This window comes from Protopterus annectens, chromosome 1.part1 (assembly GCF_019279795.1).
Source record: "Protopterus annectens isolate FY-2018-M chromosome 1.part1, PAN1.0, whole genome shotgun sequence".
NCBI classification, from domain to species: domain Eukaryota; kingdom Metazoa; phylum Chordata; order Ceratodontiformes; family Protopteridae; genus Protopterus; species Protopterus annectens.
The window spans coordinates 613,177,255-613,200,666 of NC_056726.1; positions in this window are offsets into that span (position 1 = coordinate 613,177,255).

The window sequence follows — 23,412 nt, forward strand, 5'->3', positions numbered from 1 at the left end:
GGCATCTACCAGAAAAAAGTTACACGCCTACAGACCCTTGCATCATCTGGGACAAGACTATGGCTCACCAAACAGGCTGTGGCCTACTTCTCTTCTTGGGATTGGTGCTAACATTTTGCTTCTGGTGAGAGAAGAAGTAAAGGAGCACTGTATCCCAAACAAGTGAAGCTGTGGTGAGACCAGTAGTAGTAGCCAGGCAGTAACAATTCATGTGACTCCCCACTTTTCATCATTCTTGACATGCTCATTCTTGTTTTCAGTAAGTACTGCTTGAGTTCTTTCTAACTTCAGAATATCTGCCTAAATATTTTATCCTTAAATTTTCAGGGTCTAAGTATTAGTTTCCCCTCAAGTGTTTGGCAGTGCTCTGTACAGACTCAGACAGCTTGAGTGACATTTTTCCTGAAAAAGCACAACTGAAATTTCTCCAATATCTAGCTGCACACAGGACAACTAGTTTGCAGTAACAAGCACTGTCCACATAGTTGCAAAACTGGATACTCCTGACTGTGATTGATATTCTCACTCCAACAGTCTAATCAATAAAAAGGGTCTACTACCAAGGATATGAACTTTCCTACTGTCTCTGTTACTGGCTGGGTGGATATGGGCATCCTGAGGCAATGCAGAAATTGCCTAATGTTTACTGACAACCAGTTAATTCTCAAACAAACTGATACGGTATGTGAGAGATGTATTTACACAATGTCACTGGAGGCAAAACTCTCACACAAAAGTACTCCTAATGTCAATAAGGTTGACAGTAGTACACATGCTGCACCCATCACTCAAAATTCAAAGCAGACATATAGACCCACATATACTGAGGCACTTACATGTAACCTTCCTAAAGCACAGACTTCCTAGGAAAAAGTACACATAAGAAATACCCTCAGCAGCCCCAAACCTACTCTTTCAAAACATCAACATCAGCACATAGAGCTACATCTCATGGAACCTCTACCCCTAAGCCCATAAGGCAAGTTACCACACAATCCAACATTCTAGCCATTGGGGACTCCATTTTGAGACACACTGATGTCCCTCTCACCAGGTTGAGTAAGGAGAATGTTACGGTCACTTGCTTATCAGGGGCTAGGATCTGCCACATTAGGCATACACTCAGGTCACTGGATCACAATTACCAATATAACTCAGTCATGGTCCATGTGGGAGTAAATCATCTGAGATGTACCTCCCTAGACTATATGAAGAGAGACATCATAGAGCTTTCGGAATATGTGTCTCAGGCTGGTATGAGTCTAGCATTGAACAGTATTTTACCTTCTCCAAGGATGATGCCACAAAACGAACAAACGATGAGTGACTTTAATAATTGGCTTAGTTTCTGGTGTCATTCTAAGGGGGTGCAATGTTTGTCAGCATGGAAGGAGATGGTCAATAGACCACAATGCTTTGCTAGGGATGGTCTGCACCACTTCCTCTAGGCTTTGGAATATTAGCTAAAACATTGTCTTTTCCCATAGTGCCTTTTTTAAGCAATCCCAAACTGAAAGAACTTCTGATATAGCAAATCAAAACCAAGAAAATTAAAGTTATTACTGTTCAATGCTAGAAGCTTAAACAAAAAACTTCACTCCCTGGAAGCTCTCTTTATCCTAAAGAATGTTGATCTGTGCAGTCTCAGAGACATGGTTTAAAGCCACAGACAGCACACCAACAGTGCAGGATTATAATACCATCCACACATTTAGACCTGCTACTTCACAGGCAGGGACTAAAGGTGGAGGTGTCTCTATTTATATCAAAATAAATATACTTCTGTGCTGGTCAAGCAGGACAATGCACTTGAACTGCTCCATGTTCAAATCACCATAGGTAAAATCCAATACCACTTCCTTGCAAGCTATAGGTCCCCCTCTATGACCCAGGAAACCCATACCATGTATTTAAACTTACTAGAAACACTAACCATCCAACCCAATATCATATTCATGGGTGACTTTAATTACCCTACTATTAACTGGAAATCCTATACGACATCAAACGTTCATGCACGGAGGTTCCTTAATTTTGTAAACACAAACTCCCTGGACCAGATAGTCAATATGCCAACCAGCAGTGCAACCATACTGGATCTGGTCCTCACTAATATGGGAGAGTGCTGCACATCCCCTACTGTAATGCCTTTCCTGGTAAGGTCAGACCACAAAATGGTATCCTTTGAAGTAAAAATAAAACCTGGACCCCCAGCTCAACCAGGAATATTCAGGAACTATTCTAAGGCTAGCCTCCTGCTATTAAGTGAGAATCTGGCAAAATTTCAGCCCCTATAAACCCTGAGAATGCTTCTGCCTATGCAGAACTGTTCACAGAAACCCTGTACAAGCGTGTTAATAGCTGCATAGAGGCAGCTGTACCCACCAGGAAGAATTACAGAACTAACTCAAAAAACAAGCCACCCTGGTGGAATTGCAAAATCAGTTGGATGTATAACAGGAGGAAGAAAATCATGGCAAAAATTAGGAGGTCTAGCACCCAGCAGGATAAAAGCGCTCTCATTAAACTAAACAAACAACTCAGAGGACAAATAAAGTCTACCAAAGCCAAATTTGAGGTAAGTTTGGCCTCCCAGGCCAATAACAACCACAAGGCATTCTTTAGCTATGTCTGCAACCTCAAAGGCAGTACACAATTGTGTGCAGAACTCATCTTAAATGGAGGCACCTATACTGCTCTAGAAGATATAGCAAACCTCCAGGCTACTAAACTCAGCTCCAACTTTAGTCCTCTCTCCCTCTCAACCTCCCCTCAGGAAATATCATCAAATATAATTCCCCCTACTATCACTAGGGAACAGGTCCTTAATGCTCTCTCTAAAACCAAGAGCACTGCATCAATGGGCCCAGACAATATCCCAGGTTGCCTTCTAAATAGCATGAAACATGACCTATCAATGCCTCTGGAATTGCTATTTAACTGTAGCCTCCAAACAGGCTTTGTGCCTCATGAATGGAGAAAGGCAACAGTCATCCCTCTGCACAAAGGTGGGTCATCTACAGACCCTGGAAATTACTGACTCATAAGTATCACTAGTCTTATATGTAAAGCCATGGAAAGAATTATCATGGAGATGATCAACAGAGATATAGTAAACCTCCAGACACTGGACCCAACCCAGTATGGCTTTGTAAAGGCCAGGTCATGCTTATTCAACCAGGTGGACTTCTTTGAGATGGTTACCAAAGCAATGGATGAGGTCAAAATCATTCACACTGCCTACCTTGACCTGGTCAAGGCATTTGACACAATACCCCATTCAGGCATTGTTGACAAACTCAAGAGGTTATGTGTAAACCCATATGTCACCCGATGGATAGCCAAATGGCTTACAGACAGGACACAGGAAGTTAGAACTGGGGAGTCCACCTCTGCAAAGAGTCCCTCAGGGATCAGTCCTTGGACCGCTCCTTTTTGGCATTTACTTCTCAGAAGTCAAGGTCAATGTCAGTGGTTTCTGGCTGACTAAATTTGCTGATGATTGCAAATTAGGAGCTGTCATTGAATTTCACACTGTCACAAATGTTCTTCAGGAGGGGCTGACACAGACAAACAACTGGTGTCAGAGTCATGGACTAAAACTAAATGCCAAGAAATGCATAATAGTATCTTTTGGGAAGTCATCCATCCCTTGTAACTATCATATTGACAACACACCCCTTAGAGTTTACCCAGTAGTCAGGGACTTAGGGACACACAAAGATAGTAATCTAGCTTTTGAGCATCATGTGTCTACAGTGGTGAGGAAATCATTCTATGCTGTGCAACTTATAAACAAAGGTATGGCATCTAAGTCCAAGGAAGTCATTCTTCCACTGTATTTGGCATTCATCAGACCTATTATTGAGTACAATGCCTCCTTTGCTATGTACCTAACCAGGCATATCCAACAACTGGAATGTCCACAAAATCGACAAAAATTGATTGGCCAAAGAAGAGCCATAAAGACAATAGAGTGGACTATTGAGGATAAGAAAGAAATTATGTTTTGTTACTATTATGTAAATATCCCAGAATTTCCAGACACAAGAGATACAAAATGATTAAGAGAGAAATTAGAGGAAAGAAAAATACTTCCACAGGAAAAACTGTCAGAAGCTTCAAATAAAAATTTGCATTCATTAATACAACAGATTTTTGAAAAACAGTATATAGAGCAAGAAATTTTGATCTGTTTGGAAAAAGAAGCATCTGAGGAAGTGAGAAAATATAAACAACAAAACCTAGAGATATTTGAAAAAAAATAAAAAAGAAATATGGACATGGGAAAGAAAGAGAGATTTGATATGGTGCAATATTTATGCAAAGGAGAAAGATAAGTTAACTAATATAGAGAAGACAGTCTTAAAGATATTCGAAGAGAAATACAGGCAAAGGCATCCAGATTTGGAAAATTTCACAATAAAAGATTAATAGCACAAAGATAGTAATGTTGAAAAGATGATTAGTAAAGCAGAAGTTAAAGAAATAGAAGTTGAAGTTATGGAGTGCCTGGGAAGTGAAGGATTTAATGTAGAAGGCCTAAAACAAAATACATCACAGCATGATGGAGTGAGTCCCCAGAATAAGGAAAAGCAAAAAGATCAGGAGACATGTGAAGAAGAAATATGGACAGGGGAAAGGAAAAAAGATTTAATATGGTGAAATATTTTTGCAAAGGAGAAAGGAAAACTAATCAATACAAAAAGAGCAGCACCAAAGATATCTGAAGAAAAATAAAGGAAAAAGGAATCCGGATATGGAAAACTTTACAATGCAAAAAATAAGAAGACTAAGAATAAAAGTAGAAAAAGAGACTAGTAATGGAGAAGTCAAAGAAATAGAAATTGAGGTAATGGAACAGCTGCAAAGAGAAGGATTCAGTGTAGAAAATCAAATGCAGAAAGCACCACAACAGGATAGAGCAATGAATATCCAAATTAAGGGGAAACAAGTGGAACAGGAAGCAACAGGTCAGGTGCCATATCAAGATATTTTGGAACCTTCCACAGGAAACCAGCATAAATGTTCATTTGAAGCTAGACAGCAAGGAAAGGAACAGGAAACTCTGGCAACTCTGATGCAGTCAATGTTGAGGAGTGATAGGCCAGTGAGTTCCCATATGACAGAACAACAGATGACACAGGATAAAATTGAAGAGAATGTGCCACAGGAAGATGCTATAGATCTTTCTATAGAATGCCCACAGGAAATGGAAAACAAAGGATGTGCCCTCAGTATGGATGACAATGAGTTAATAGAAGAGTTGCTTGATTTAATAGACAAAGACAGATATATCAAGATCAATGAGAAAAACAGACTGCAGAAGGTTAATAAAACCGCAAACGTCAGAAGCTTGATAAAACAAATGAACACAGTAATTACCACTGTTCATAGAGATCCATGCGATTTAACAGAAGTAAACAGAATATATTACTGTGCTGCTAAATTAATAACTGATAAAGTTCTACCAGAGGAATGCAGGGTAGCGAGAGAAAAGAGGGGACGAAAGCGAATATCATCATGGAAATATCAAATAGAGAAAACTATAAAACAGCTAAGATAAGAAGTGTCATTGTTAGAAGATTATAGATGAGGGAATAGAGCAACAAAAATACTAAGAAAGATAGATGTAATTAAAGCAATATGCAGTATTAGAACAGACCAGGATCTATTATGCACTATTGGAGATAACAAACTAAAAATTTCAAAACAGGTGGAAAGATTTAGAAGATACGGAGATAAATATAAAGGAAAAGCACAACATAAGCAATTTATTGATGACCCAAAAAAGTTTTATAGAAAATTGGGAAATAAGGTAAAAGGTATGGAAAGACTGCCAAAGAAGAGGAAGTAGATACATTTTGGAGAAGTATCTATGAAGATCCTGTGGAACTTAACAAAGATGCTAAATGGATAGAAGAAGTAAAAGAAAGAATAAGACGTTTAAAGGTACAGGATATGAAATGGGATGAAACAACAGCCAGAGAAATTGAAACAAAGTTGAGAAAAGCCTCTAAATGGAAAACCTCAGGCCCAGATGCAGTACCTAACTTTTGGCTTAAAGTATTAACTTCTTTGCACTAGGATTTAGCCATGACTAAGAACTATTTATTTGCGCACCCCAAACACACAATGCACTGGTTAACAACAGGAAAAACAATGCTCTTAAGAGTGAACCTGCAAGCTACCTTAAAAATTATAGATCAATAATTTGTCTTCCTACGACATATAAACTATACATGGGAATTGACACCGACAGAGTTTATAGTCATTTAGAAGAAAACTCAATTATGGCAGTAGAACAAAAGGGCAATAAAAGAAAGTCATATGGAACAAAGGATCATTTGTTGTTAAAGTTATAGTGGAGAACTGTAAGAAGGGGAAGAATCTAAGTATGGCATGGATTGACTACAAAAAAGCATTTGATAGTATCCCACATTCATGGATAAAAGAGTTCTTAAAAAATTATAAGATACACCCTACACTGATTGACTACATTACAGTAATCATGAAACAGTGGCAGACCACTTTGCAATTAAGTCATGATAAATGACAGATTATTATCCCAAGGATAAAATTTCAAAGGGGGATATTCCAGGGTAACTATTTGTCACCATTGCTATTCTGCCCTGCCATTAATGCATTAAGCTGTTTACTTAACAGCTTAGGCCATGGCTATAATTTGGCTCCTAGAAAACAACAAAGTCTAATGACTTCTAATCTTCTCTTTGTTGATTATTTAAAACTGTATAGCTCATCAGATGAGGAACTGAAAGCACAGCTGCAGTATGTCAAAACTTTTTCAGATGATATTGGAATGTCATTTGGTCTTGATAAATGTGCAAAAGCAACCTTTAAAAAAGGAAAACTGTAGCACCAGGAAAACATCTAAAGACCTTAACCTGGTATGTGAAATTAATAGAACCTGATGGAGGGACAGATTTGTCTCCCAGAGGTTACCACACCTTTGGAACAGACTCCCACTTCATGTCAAACAGAGCAGCATATTGGCCCTCTTCAAACGCAATTTGGAGAATTGGATGGATAACTGTAAATTCACCCCAGGGGTTCCACCTGTGTCACTCTTGGACAGGGACAACAGGTGATGATCATGGAAATAAGGACAGAAGTTGGCTAGACTTGTAAGGGCCCTAGGACCATTAGCCTAGTAACTTCCTAGGATCCTATAATCCTATAACAGCAATTATTCTTGTACTAATAAAATCCTGATGATTATGAAAGGCCTTCATACAAATGTATTAATTTGAGATTTATTTCATGTATCTGAGACTGATTTTCATCATACTTTACTTCAAAGTTTTCTCACTGTGAAATATCTACCAAAGATGTTCAATAGGTCAGCATCTACCTTTCAGTAGAATATTTAGGGTGATGCTTTACAAGACATCCATTTGTTCACGCACCGTACTAAAAGGTTTCCTCGCAGATCAGTACTTGTCCCACTGTTATTTTCCCTTTCAGAAACAACTTTCATTGGTTTTTCTGCATGTTAAATGCATTATGCATGCAGATGATATTGTTTATAGATTCACAGATTCATAGATATTCCAAGGCAAATGAGTCTCATGATCATTTAGGCCTTGCCAGTGTACCCTCCAGCTGTGTCTACTTTCTCCAGAAGGACCATACCAATCAATCTCAGATCAGTTCTCTTTGTGAATACCCATGTATTCACCTGGCTTACATTTAAAGGAGCTGGCAATGACTTGAATACATGTCCTACTAACAGTTAATTGCAACTGAAGTACTTTCAGAGAATCATACTCTTTAACCAATCAGGAGGTGTATTTATCTTTTAATGAATATTGATACACCACCTCCTTTAGTTTTTGCACCTTCAGTTTGTGGTCTGAACGTGTGGAAGGAAGTGTAACCCCATATGGCTGGGGTGCTCTCCACAGCCTTGAAGCAGGTCTCAGTGACTGCACAAATGTCTGCATCTTCCAAGGTGAGGACTGCTTCCAGTGAGTGCAATTTCAAGTTAAGACTCCTAGCAATTAGCAGCATAACCTTGAGGTTGTTTTTAGATGGAGTTTTTATGACAGGAATTTTGTCCTTGAGACACTGCCTAAAAAAGGCACTATGGGGGTAGCATGAGCCTTAGCCAGTAGCCAAAATCCTGTGGGTGATAGATGAAGACCATCTGTGGCAAAGCATCGAGGTCTGTCGATCATGTAATCCCAGGCTGACAGATACTGGATCCTCTTAGAATGACACTAGAAACTAAGCCAATTATTAAAGTCAATCATTTTCTATTTGAATTGAGGCATCATCCCAGGTGATTGTTGTTGTGGGATTGTTTGTGATTGGTCAGTAGTCAAAATCAATACTCAAGAAAGGCACTTTTTTGAAATGGAATAATTAATGCATGCTAATATTTGAGGAATCATCTTTGCAATTAGTGCAAAGCTATGTATAAACCTCAGGGGCTCACATAATAAAGAATTTGCAAATTGTAGGAACTTGACGTGTAATGTGAGTTATAAGTAAAGTCAGTTAAGTCCTTTGCTATACTTTTACAAAACATATGAACAGGAAAGATGGGTATCATTGTGGTCTATGTAGTTGCATTTGTAGGGTAACAGCAGGGGTGCTTTTAAAGGATGTAATACTTGCTAATGGCAGTTGATGTTATCCTTATTGGCCAGCGAGTCCAAGTTTAGTTTGTTAATAGAGTCTGTCATTGTGAAGACTTTGTTGGTGTTGAGTTTTAATCATTTGCAAAATTTATTTGACTTTTCAGGAAAGTCTGACTATCAGTTCCTGTAATAGGTGACTTTTCCTGCACTGTTTTTTGGTTATGGTAATATGTTTTAATTGCTGGAAAGCCTTTTATTTGCCTGAGTCACTTAACTTTTTTTTTCAGTCCAGGCTTTGTCTCTCTTTAGAAAAAAGGAAAAATGTTTAGGATCTTGACTTTGTCATCAACTTTTTTTGCCATGGATTCTACTTCTTTTCTTGAGAAAGTATAATCTATACTGAATGGGTTTAAGTAGGCTGTGAAATAGTGAAATGTTGATAGAGCTCTGGTATCATCTGTATGGTTACATACTTCTGCCCAGTCAATGAGCTTTAATTATGCTAACAAAATGGACCCACTAGAGTGAGGGACTAAGTAAGAAGCAGCTGACCTGGGGAATTGCTGGATTTTAGAGACCAAGTAATAAGAATAGGGGAGTTTCCATTTATACCATTTGGCAACATTTGTGGACTTTTCAGTTTGTCTGGTATGTTGTTAATAATTATGTCCTGCAGTGTCATTGTATCTAGATCAGGGTTAGGCTTTGTGCCATCCATGAGCATTTGACTAAGATTGTTCAGGGAAAAAAATCATATTTGTTTATTTTTGTGTGGCCTTTATAGTCTAGGCTTAGGTCACAAAAGATAATCAATACATGGTGCCTTGCAAGTTGAAGCAATCTTTTTAATGTGATTGATGATTGAATGAAGCATATGTACTGTAAAAGCAAGCATCATAGATGGACTGTCCAGTATTATTTGTGTAGGTATCCAATTAGAGGAGGCACAATTAGAAGTGGTGTTATGAGGCACTTTTAGAAGTGGTGTTATAAGGCACTATGAGAAGTGGTGTTATGAAGCATTATTAGAAGTATTATGAGGCACTTTTAGGAGTGGTGTTATTCTCGGTTATTAAATACAGAGAAATGTAATACATTTTAATAACACTTAGAATGTCACCATTTTGCCTGATTCACATTCTGTTATCAAAATGCAAAGAGTAAGACTACAAGGAATATGATGAAAATAATGAATTGCCTTTAAGTCAGGAATTAGCAATTGTAAGAGCTGAGTGGCCTAGTGGGCTATTGCACTAAAATATCTGAGGTCTTTTATCATAGTCCAGGATACGACCATGGCCATTTATTGTTAGTAATACTTATACTCATGAATCCACTGGAAAGATGTTTGGTATAAATGTGGTTTTATGCAATAGGAGGGAAGACCCTGAGTTTAGATGAATGTCACCAATTTCAAAAATGGTCAGTTATATGCAAGTCAAAATAAATCTCTAGACTCTAAGATCAATCCACAGTGGTGCCTTTTGATAATGAAGCTTGATGTTAATGACATATTTTCTTAGAATGAGGTAATGCAAAGTGTTATACATGTTCTGCTAGCTTTGTATACCAGTCTTAAATAGAACAGGAACGCTCCTATTTGTATGCGAGAATTTTTAATTACTGGCTGGAGCTGTTCTTTAGTTAAAAGATTGTTTTCAGAATATTTATCTATATCTCTCTCTTGCTATATATGTGTGTGTATGTATGTGTATATGTGTGTGTGTATATATGTGTGTGTATATATATATATATATATATATATATATATATATATATATATATATATATATATATATGGATCTAGGACATTTGCTCGAGTGAGCATACGACCGAAATCCAAACGGCCAGGGATACTGTTCACCGGAGAAGCACTTTCGAGTAAGTATGCCTGTTGCTGAGGCTGTACTAGTGTGTGGGTAAGGGAAATTTCCCTTTTCTCCAGTGTAGTGCGGTCTCAGAGGGAGAATATTAAAGTAGGGGGGTGTGGGGGCACAGGGGGCAAAGCCCCCCTTGTTAAAATGTAAATGTAGTGTTTTATTTATTTATTTTTTGTAACACGCTTTAACGAAAGCGCTTTTTCGATAAAAGCACTTTAGTTAAAGTGTGTTCAGCTATTATGGATTCGGACATTTGCTCACTCAAGCACGAGCAAGCGTCCTAGCTCTCTCTCTCTCTCTCTCTCTCTATATATATATATATATATATATATATATATATATATATATATATATATATATATATATACAGAGAGAGAGAGAGAGAGAGATTTATATTTATATACACAGGTGCAGTTTAAAAAGCTGAATAAACATTTAGTTAAACAGTATTTCCTTGAAAACAAAACACTGAAGCACAATGTTTTGAACAAACCTGCTAAATAAAAATTCTTTAAGAAGTTCGCACACACACAAACAACCCCCCCCCACACACACAAATACACTTGTGGGGATTTCACACTACTCTCATGCCACCACTTACATCGGTCTACTTTGTTTCATTGAATGTCATTTCACTGAATATCATTTTACCCCGACCACAGTCCTGAAAACTCAAATTACTAAAAACTCATTTCACTGAATAGAACTTAGTATATATGGTACTGTGTAGAGTACTGTAAGGCAAGTAAAAGGTATATGCCCCTTTACACATTATGGTGCAGTCCTGTAATTAGTATGTATATATATATATATATATATATATATATATATATATATATATATATATATATCTATACATATATAGTTAGGGGGATGTGGGGGGCACAGCCTCCCCACATTTTGGGGTGTGGAAGGCGTAGCCCCCCACCTTGTTTGTTTTATATTTTATTTTACCAAAAACATCAAAGCAATACATTTTAAACAATAAACATGCATAGTTATAACACCAATGACTAACTCTCTCCGGAAAACAATATGTAATCAAAATAAGTAGGAGGCTGTGCCCCCCCACACCCCACCCTAACTATATATATTAACTCCAGGATCGCGCTACAGTGGGGAAAATGGCATATAACTTTTACTTGCCTTAAAGTACTCTACACAGTGCCATATATACTAACTGCAGTTCAGTGTAATGAGTTTTCAGTCATTTGTGTTTTCAGCGATGTATTCGGGATGAAATGAAATTCAGTGAAATGAAATTCAACAAAACAAAGTAAACCCCATTTACACACCCTCACAAACACATACAAGCATTTAAAGAAACACATTTGATCAATCAGCCCTCTGGAAATGCCATCTGTGAGTGAATGTGTGCAACACTGTGAGTGTGTGTGTGTGTGTGTGTGTGTGTGTGTGTGTGTGTGTGTGTGTGTGTGTGTGTGTGTGTGTGTGTGTGTGTGTGTGTGTGTGTGTGTGTGTGTGTGTGTGTGTGTGCGTGCGTGTGCGTGTGTGTGTGTGTGTGTGCGTGCGTGTGTGTGTGCGTGCGTGCGTGCGTGTGTGTGTGTGTGTGTGTTTGTTTGTGTGCCATGTATGTGTATATAAGGGACTGATGCCAATGGCAGCTAGTGCAGCTGATTAAGGTAATGAGATTTTAATGAGCTGCTTCTTGTGGTACAAGGTTTCATTCCCTCAGCCTTCGTTTGCTTTCTATGAAACCTTGAAGAAGTTGCTCAACAGTACAGTGCTTTTGGTCAATTGGGAAATCGAGATAGGCTTCTGAATGGTCTACTGGACTCCTTGCCTAGTAATTACCTATAGCTCTATTAACCTATTGACTAAAGTGGTCAAAGCACATTGTATTGGATGTGTCTCATTTGTGGACCCATGTTAAGGCTCATTCTGGAGTTATGGGGAGCTTGGTGAGTGTGAAATTGTAAACTTAACCCCTCCTGGACCCATGTTAAATCCTGTCTTCGTGGTACAACAGGTAATGTTTTGATCTCTATATTTGCGATCAGTAGCCAATTGGTAAGTGGTGAGATACAAATGGTCAATCACTATCAGACTGAAAAACAGAAATAAGCAAAGTAAAATATTTTTTGCTAGAGGCAAAGCTGCTAACACCCCATGGTAAGTATATATACCAACTCCCAGATCATACTACAGAGGAGAAAGGACAAATTCCCCTATACCCATTGTACATCGGTTTTGTATAGAAAAGAGGCCAGTATGTGCAATAATCTGATTTTTAATCAAAACCTGCTTTTTTTCTTGATTGGCAACATGAATTGACAACGACTTGTCAGTAACTCAAATATATATCTGTTATTGGGTCTCTGATCATAGCTAAATTATGTGTTGGAAAAATGTATGTCAAATAATCAGTTTGAGAGGCGAATCTTAACATTAATTTTTAGAGCACATAATGTATTGTTTACGACAGGATAAACCCAATCACAATCCTTTGTAATACATGGACCTTCGTTGTATATCAGTTACAAAGACAACAGATTCAGTTAAGTATTTTACTGATTTAAAAGCTATAATGCACTTAGCACTGCCACACAAACAGCAGTGAAGTGGACCTCTCATCAATTGGCAGCTTTAAATGCTGTTAGGCATCTCAGTCTGCAACATTTTTTTCTGTGATACTTTGGAGCATAGAATGGCATATAAAGTTTTCCAGTTTCTGTGATATAGTTATGTGCTAGCTGCTGTATGTTTGGCAACACAAGGCATCGTGTGTGTGTGTGTGTGTGTGTGTGTGTGTGTGTGTGTGTGTGTGTGTGTGTGTGTGTGTGTGTGTGTGTGTGTGCATGTGTGCATGTGTGCGTGTGTGTATCTGTGTGTGTGTGTGTGTGTGTGTATGTGCGCACACGCACACACACACACACACACACACACACACACACACACACACACACACACACGCACACATATCAATGAACAAAAGAGCAATACTCCAAAAACTATATACCTGTATATCTATATCTAATCTATACCTATCTATCTATCTATCTATCTATCTATCTATCTATCTATATGTATACATGTATATCTTTTCATAGAATTGCTTTTTCATCAATCACCAATACATCAATGTGTACATATCAGCACATAGAATATTGATGAAAAAACACATCAAAAAGTCAACTTGTCTAAAAAGCTAAGATAAATGTGTGTTGTAATAACCATCACAGCACCCTAACTGAAAGAGGTGGCAAATGGAAAGCACAAGGCTAAAACCTATCCCATGCAGTAATATAGCACTCAACACAGTAAACAGCATGTGAATGAGATGAAATGGGAAAATACAGGGAAGTGAGCCAGCCCAGTAGCTATGCGTAGGCAGTATGGCATACATAAAAACATCATAGTTTGCACAGCAAACAAATTGTTTCCTTACAATTTTTGTTGTTAGCCATAGCAGTGAGTAAATCCTGGACATCTGAATTATCCATGTTACTAATTTTATTCCACATACACTCATCCCTAGTAACTAGTCTATGTCATTTAGGAGAGGCAACTACAGCTGACAATAATCTTTCCCTGAGTTCATATGCACAATTCTGTTCCATGACCAATGTAGTTTTGTGTGCAAGGTAAAAATAGATGGTTTAGCTCACAATCATTCCAAAACTCAAAAGGAATATAAGAAGAAAATTTTGAACAAACTGTGGTCCTCTTAGAAGACTTCCACATTTTGCCATACAGGTAGAAATCTTCAAAATCATTCAGTGATGGCTCTGCTTCAATAGGAAATGTTTTAAATAATGTAACATAGGCATCCATTACCTTATCAGTATATTTAGAAAATGCAATGCTAATAGCGTTTTAACATGCAGCTGAAAGTGGACATTGTTACAGTACTGCACAGATAAACCCAAGGACTATATTTTTCTCCACAAGTTATGTGAAAGTTGGAAGAAACAGTCTTTACTCCAAACCTGTACAATATTTTAATTTTTATGCTACACTCACACTGCGGTGGTGGTGGTGCTGCGGTAGCGTTGTCGTCTCACAGTAAGACATTGTCTTGTTCGATTCTCAGCTAGAGTGTCTTCTGTGTGGAGACATGCGTGAATGGGCGTACCTTCATTGAAGGCTGTGTGTCAGGGCCGGCAACTCGGCACATAAAAATCTACTGCCAATCATTAGTGGATTGGAGTTCTGCTGTGGCGACCCCTAACCATGAAAAGCCGAAAGACACAACAACATTGAAGCTAGCTCATAACTACACAGCACAAAGCCTAAATTACTGCTCAGACTACTGGCTGTCAGTAACTCAAAGATACAGTTCCACATAACATTGTAGAGTTTGTTTTAGATTTCAGCATGTAAACTACAGCAGTCTTATGATGCCATTGTAAGTGATATAGCCATGTGATATTGAGTTCACTGTACCTTTGTATGAGTAGAACACTCCAGTACACTGAGAATTTTATTTCTCATTTTTATACTTTACAGTACTCATAATTATGGGTTTCATTATTTCAAACACTACACATACCCCCCCCACCACACACACACACATACGTGCAGACATGTATATGCTATTCATATATGTGAAGTGTCTATGAATGGGCAGATAGGTCTGATAAAAGCCTGTAAGGAAATTACAGCACTAGATGTACATAACATTTTATATACAGGTGAATTTTTTTTGGAATAGAGTTTGTTAATTTAGACTCTACAAGCACTGGGCAAAACTGATATTGTGCATTGTTCTACACATTCCACTTATTTATGGTTTTGGAGATTATTTTTATGGCACTGGCAACTGTTTAATCAGGAAATTAAATGCCATCTGCCTTACTGTTGCATTACATTCCTGCTTCTTTTAACAGGTTTCCAGTCTTCTCATCACTAGAACTGGCAGCTCTCATACCACTTGCATATTTAATATATTTTTTACATCATGTTCAGTACTATTATTAGAGTATTAAAATGAAATGCAATCAAAGTGTAACATGCAACCTTGAAACCTAGTCCACAAATGGGCAATTTGTTTTACGAAGGAAGACTATAGCATCAGCACTTTAAACACATTCTTTGAAGAATAGATAGTAATTTTAGTTCATTGTCAGAAAAATATGCTTAGTATTACACACAATGCTGCAGTGTGATGGTGTTAGTAACTTAATAATATAATGCCTTAATGGGACATAAGAAAGACATTTATTGTGAAGTCATAACGTCTGCACCTCAATAGCACTGTTAGCATTTTACAAAACAGTCAATAGCCTATCACACATATTCTGGCAAACTACGTCTTATGGTTTGAACAGGTATCAGATGACATTTAATCTGTTTGCTGAAATATGGAATATCAAAGGGTAAACACTCTCTATATGCTGAGCATATTTTTTCTTCCATATTAAAATGGATTTTCACATTATGTAATTTTCCCACATAACAATGAAATATTAAATATCACAGGTCAGGCTACTGAAGTTTTTATTAAAATAAATTACCTCAAGGTTACTAAATGCAATATGAATTATTATTATTCCTTGATTTTGACCATGGAAACAGTTAGGTAATGTGTACTGAAGACAAAGCCGGCAATATTTAGTTGTAAGAACGGAGTCTAGAATAGTTCTTTGAGAGAAAATTCATGGAAAAAATCAGCTGAAAAACTCAGAAAGGGAAACACAGTTATTTGAAAGAAGCACTCCTTGAAAATGCTCACAATAGAATGACACAGAAATTATCTGAAATATATTTGTTAATGACGGATAGTACTTCCTCCATCAAACACAATGCTCATTTTTCCCCATATCCATAACACCAGCACTAAATCTACCACTAAACAAATGTAACTCCAGTCCTAATATTGACTCTACTTCAAAAACCCAAACTTATCTCTAAACATGTGTCAAATTTTAATATTAAAACTAAAGAAAACCAAAACTTTAAAATTAACTGGAACCCAAACAGAAACTATAACCGACACTCACCAGGAGTAAAATAACTTTATCAGTCACACTGAACTAAATTACATTTAATTCAGGCACAGTATTCACCCAAAGATAATGTCATTCAGAACAACCTTTGCTTAAACCAAACTTCACAAAATGACTTATGCAAGAAACTTTTAAGATGGCCAGCTTCTGAAGTGAGAACAGCTCAAATCATTTGCTCGGAATTGCCTTTCCAAACTGCTAATATTTTTTTCTTTTTCGCAAACAATGGCCTGTAACTACCTATTTGAAGAAACACTTCATCCATCATTTCCTTGTACTTTTTTCCTGTTGCCTATCAATAAACCTTATATATATATATATATATATATATATATATATATTTGTGGAACTCTGTCACAGAAAGATTGCTGTTTTACTGAGGTTTTAAAACAGAAATGAAAATGTATGCAAATGTAACAGCACAAACTGCTGTAGCTAAATTATAATGACTCCAGAGAAAGACACAAAGCCAAAAGAAAGAAAATAAATGACAACTAGAAAATAAGTTAATGGACATAATAGCAAAAGGTTGTAGGAACATCTATGAGTTGTCTCAGAAATGTATTGCTGTATGGACCTCATCAGAAGATTATGTTTTATTTGCTTACTATTCCAAGACTTTCTCTAATACCACACGTCTAAACCAATCTGTAGTAAAACATTAAACTCTCAAGATGTCCTAACAGTTACCAAAACTCAAAAATCCTCAAAAAATTTTACATGGAATGGCTATAAGCTGAGGTTTTTGACTGAGAGATACAAGACAATGTTGCCATGCTTTGCCCCTTTTACTTTATTGGTTTTTCAGGGTTTATCACTGAGAATTAGTGGGAACCTGGAGGCTGAAAGTGGCATGGAAACAACTGAATGCTATTATTATGAAATGTGGAAGATGCCAGGTATCTTGGAAGAGTTTGCTGCTGGGTATCTTTAAAGAGTTTATTATGCTTGGTAACCAATCACCTTTAGAATATCATTCTCAAATTCAGTAACTGTGCCAGTAGATTGGTGGTAAAACCAGTTTAATGAGTTACCAGTGGCAGGGAGGGATGGAAATGCAGCAAAATAGTTGGGAATGAAGGCATAGTCTATGTGAGGGAATACCATAATCAAATGTTGGTAGTATGCAAATAATAACTAAGTGTTACAGGAAATCAAGAAGGAAAAGCAGGAACTCAAAGAGAATTAAGGCGATTACAATTATTTTTACTTGTTTTCTGTATATAGCTAAACACATCCAAAGCCTTCCTAGTCAATGTAAAGCTAAGAAATTATGAAAGCTGTGTAAAGGATTTTTTGGAGTGGAAGGGGATGGAATCTCACTTGATAGGGGCAGATTAACAGGTCTGAAGAAAAAGTGGGTGGGTTATATTGGACTTAGCTAGGTATATTGTAACCATTTATCAAGCTAATCTGCAGTGGATGGCAAGAAAAGTAGATAAAGGTAAATCAGATGGGAGACATAATGAAGAACTAATCTAGTCAGAAGGATATAGAAAATAATTAGCAAGATCATGGAGGTGGTCTAGAGGGGGGGATGGAGAGAATATAGTCAATCAAGAGGTGAAATGGGATAGAAAGTGATGAAGGGAAAAGCATGCTTTGAGAGCAGCATGATGCCATGAAACTCTGAAGTAAATGTAATAGAGGAGACAGCAGATTACATTTTGAGGTGAGTGATTAATGGCATTAAAGACCTATGAGTAGATCCATAGATAATTCTGTTATACTGGGTTATTGGCAATAGAACTTGAGTGAAAAGTGGTTAGAAATCTGAGGATTTGACACTATGTAAAGAGAGAGAGAACAAGAGAAGGAAAGAAAAGAAGATATATAGAACTTATTATTGGAGGAGTGATGTTGTGAGCACTCTGAATAAGATATGCAGAAATACTGGTGAAAAGAGAGAGCTATAAAGTTTTAGGCAACTTGGAGTGGGTTGGATTATTGAACAACATGGGTGGATGGAACAGTGATAGGAAGAACTGAAAATTAGAAGAATTGTCCTTGTTATGTGATCAACAACTAAGAATTTGGTATAGGCTGCCCCTTATACCCAAAACATTGATTGCCTGAGGACAGGAAAAGTCTGCTTCCTGGTGACATTTTGGCTAGGAAGAGGCAAAAAAGTCACATATGTTGACTGAATGTCCAGAAGTAATCAAATAATTGTCAAAATAAGTGAAGAAGGTGACAAAGGTCTATGAGAAAGCAACAAACATGATATTTCATTCCAGGTACTCCGAGAAGAGGCATAACTGTGGGAATCCAGTGAATGAAAATGTGAGTGTGAGGTGTTGTCATGGGGTAATAGATCAAAATGTGAGAGTAGTGTGTTGGGAGAAACAGCTGGAGCCAGTTAGTGTCAGTAAAAGTTGTACATGGTTGTTAAGAAACAACATTAGAAGGATGGGGCAAAGTGAAGAGAACTGGTTGAGGAAAGAGAGGCTGGATTGAATAGGAAGAGAAGGCTAACAGAGAGAAGGATCTCAAAGAGGAATGAAATGGACAGTTATTTTCTAATGACACAAAGTAATAAAAATAGGGTTAGTCATAGGGAAGAGGTAATGAAGAGAGTGGATCCTAAACTTTGACATAAGGAAGAGGAAAGTGTGGACCTGGGATGTGTTGCATTTCTAACAAGACCTATTTCTCTCATGAATGTAATCTGGATAGAGGTTGCCATTGATATTCTATATCCAGGAGAAAAGGCCTTGGGTATCTGTGAAGCTGTATAAAAGAGTGTAGAGGACTGCATATGGGCCCATTTCCTGGTAGATGGAAGAGTGAACATGTGATGCCTGAATCTGCCAGTGTGAGTTGTCATATACTTTCAGAATTTTGGGCATTGAGCTTAGTAGGAAGACAAATATGGCACTTTGGCTATTGAGATGGTATAGAGGGTTATATAATGAGAAGTGACAATATGTCTGAATAGCAAAAGTACAGGAGGAGGAAGACAGTGCTAAAGCATGCATGATGGGAAGTTAGTAATGGCTGTTTAATTATCCTGTGTGAGCTGTTATTTACGTGAGCTTTTGCATAGTAAATAGTTGATTGTTGTTTATGCACATATGTGTATGTAATGTTTATAACTCTTTCAGAAATCTGTGCTTTCCAAGGCAGAGTATATTTAAAGAAAATCATCTGCATCATCTTGAATGTTTTACTTACTTGTAATTTGCATTTTAGAAGTTTTGCTTTTACATCTGTGATGGCTAATAATGGAATTACCTGATGAATTTCTGTTATAAAATAATATGTCTGATATAAAAACAATAAAAAAGTAGTTAAATCAAAGCACAAATTGGAAAAGCTCCAGGATATGAAATTACCCATGACTTTCTACTTGTCAGCAGCTTCATTAACATCACACATGCAGATGTGCTAGCTGACACAAAAAGTGACCATCTTCAAACCTTTCCTGCATGGGTCAGTGATAGATTTTTTATAATGCAGTCCAAATTGTGCAAATTAAATTAAGTCTCGTCAGTATAAGTTTCCTTCACATGTATATGTCAAGTAATTCAACTCTTGTTGTTCTAAATACTCTAAATAGAGTTGTAATCTTATGCAATAAAATTGTGTTAATACACATTGGTTACCCTGCATCTTCATTATTATTAGTTGTATGATGTCAAGTAGAGATGATTTATAGAATGCTTAACACAAAATGCAAGCTATAAAAATTCCAAAAAAATTACAACCTTATAACATCAAGAAAAAGTGCAATCCTGTCTAGTAAAAACTCCTAAAACAAATACAGTCTGTCAACAACTCCCTTAGAATTTTGGAAATCAGTCAATCAGGTAGTTATTCCAGCCATAACTCTCAACCTCTTAGTGCAAGAAATCTGGACAAAACCTTATGTAATGGGGGGACAAAGGTGCAAAAATAGGGACAGATTTTAAATATTGATCTTATAAACTTAGAAAGTTGTTAGAATAACAATGTTTGCACTAGTGTGCGTTTTCTGAAGGTTATGATGTCTGAAACTCAAATGTATGTCATTATTTAGTGACTTCAGTTTTCAGGCCATCCCCGTGATCTGCCGGAAAATCACAAATTTTATTATGAACAGAGTAAAAATATGAAGCAAAAATCTGGACAGTTGAGAGGTATGATTCTGTCCTTGGCATTCCTGAACTCCATCACTTTCCTCATTGAGGTGATAATGTTGTTGTTGATCCCTCTAGCCCCGTTCTGACATTTAATACAAGGTTCATGGTGACAATTTCACTGATAATATCCCAGCTTATAATTACCACACTTACACTGCCTTTACCCTCAGAACTATGAACCAGCAACTAGTTCTCAAGTTCAAATTGTACTAATATGTGTCTTTTTAACTCTTAGATGCATGATGCATAATACATTAGCTTTCATGTCATGTGACAAAGAGTTTATTTAAATTATGATATTGAGGGTGGGCTTTTTAATGGTCTGATAATGTCCGCTGTGCAAACGTAGCTAGGATGGAAGTGCTAAGCATAATTCAGTAATCTACTTCAAGTTTTCCATTTTCACTGTGTTGGTTCTTGACGTTGATCTTGGACTGTATATTTGGTTGTGGAATTTGATTTATTATTTCTCAAGTTCCTCTGAGAATTAAAGCCTGGCTCAATTACATTTGGCATTGTTCCCTCACAACAGCTCATGATTGCTACTTGGATTATTTCCCATTTCTTTGCAATTCTTTTCATACAACTAGAAAGTAAGTTTGTGTCCTGTTATGCTGGAAGAATTTGCTGATAGTTCCATTACACAAAAGTTATCAGTCAATTACTCTAAATAACTTCTGATTTAGAATTCTTCAATCCCCACTTTGCAAAATTAAAAAAAAACTGTGTATATGCTGTGACTTCTGGCCAATATCCCACCGGGCTGTCAACAAAAAATGTGACGTCCCCCAGTTAAAACCCGGGTTAGTAATTATGTGGGAGCGTCAAGAAAAACACCAGAATACAGAGCACACATGAGTAAAATTCCACAATTGTCCTTAAGAGCACAACAGAAACACACTCTACCTGGGACTGGACTATATACCTCTGTCCATCGCAAATGTAATCCCTTATCATACACTTCAGAGCAATGTGTTCCAGTTTAAGACCTCTGACTCACTTACACTCAAAATAAATTTAAATCTCATTGCAAGCCAAATTCCTCAAAAACTTATAAATGACAAAAAAAAAAAAACTGCCACCTAGGCAGTGTTTGCGTGAACAACAATTTATTAAACACTTGATACTGCTAAAATAAGACGAACTAAGCGCTTTCGCCAAAAAGAAGATGCTGGCTTCATCAGAGTCATTCAATTGAGATGGAAATTACTTTATATACTCTAATTACTTACACAATTCTTAATATACATTTGAATAAAAATATATAATTGGACTGTTAGTTATTGTCAATAACATATAATTGGACTGTTAGTTATTGTCAATAACAGAAACACTCTAGAAGATGTCCTCCACTAGTTATACAGTACCTACCCCCAAGAAACCATTGTTCTTGGGGACTTCAACATTGATTGGAACACCTGTTCCTCAGAATCTCCTACAACCCATATAAAACTATATGGGTTTACACAGATCATACCCCCCCCCATGATCGGTAAAGCCAATAACAAAGAAAGTATCCTAGGTTGGATACTTATCAATAGCCATCCCCATATGTACAAATCAGGAACCCTTCCTTATGATCTAAGTGACTACTTTCTTATCTATATAATAAAGCACAAGCCTGACAACTTCCACCAGCCTATCTACAAAACAATTAGAAATAATAAGAACTTTAACCTCACCAATTTCCAAAATGAACTCAAAACCTCCAATTGGTCAGTTCTAAAACAATTGCCTCTAGATGAAGCAGTAACATACTTTAATACCAAATTGCTTGGCATCCTTGACTCTCATGCTCCTGCCTACTCTAAAAGAACCAAAACAAAAATAGCACCATGGCTTTTAAAAGACACCAAATTGAAGATCACACTTAGAAATAAGGCATGGACTTCTTGGCGTGCAACAAAAACCCCACTAGATCAACTTAGATATCAGCAATTAAGGAATGACACAAAAAATCTATTATGCTTGACAAAAAAAAACTACTACCATCTTCAACAGAAACATCAAAACAAACCTCAAACGTTCGGGGCAGGAATAAACAAACTTCTTCACATAGGACAAACCACCACTCCAACCCCTTTAGCCTCTAACCATAAATCCCTGGATGACGTTGCAAATACGTTTAATAGTTTCTTCACAGAGACTATCCAGCCTCTAGCTAGTCAACTAACTCCCAGTTGCTCTAACTCTATAGCTGCCATATCTATTACCCAACTCTCCTTTAGCTTTCAACCAGTACCCACATGTCTTATCCATGCCCTAATTAAGAAACTAAAACCAACCATCCTTTTGGCTGATCTCCTCCCTGCAGAGTATCTGCAAAAAGCTGCGGATGCCATAGCATACCCCATCTCCATCTTAATCAATAGAACCATATCTGAAGCTACCATCCCCTTCATCTGGAAAATATCCCATGTTATATGACTCCATAAAGGAGGTAGCTCTACTGAACTGTCAAACTTTAGACCCATAGTAATTCTGTCACCACTGGCTAAAATTATGGAGAAGTGTATACATAAACAACTCCTGCCCCATCTTATCCAGAACAATCTGGTGGTTAGCTCTCAGCATGGCTTTAGGTCATACCACAGTACCACCTCAGCCCTCCTCTCTTTCTCTAATGTCATAAACCACAACTGAAATAATAACAAACAATCCTCAGCCCTCCTTCTTGATCTCTCTAAGGCCTTTGATATGGTTAACCACCAACTACTCATCCATACTCTGAAGGCCATCTCCATAGATAACCATGCTCTCCAATGGTTTCCATCCTACCTCTGTGGTAGACAACAGGCCATCCTATGGCAAGACAATCTATCAACCCTACTACCCATCA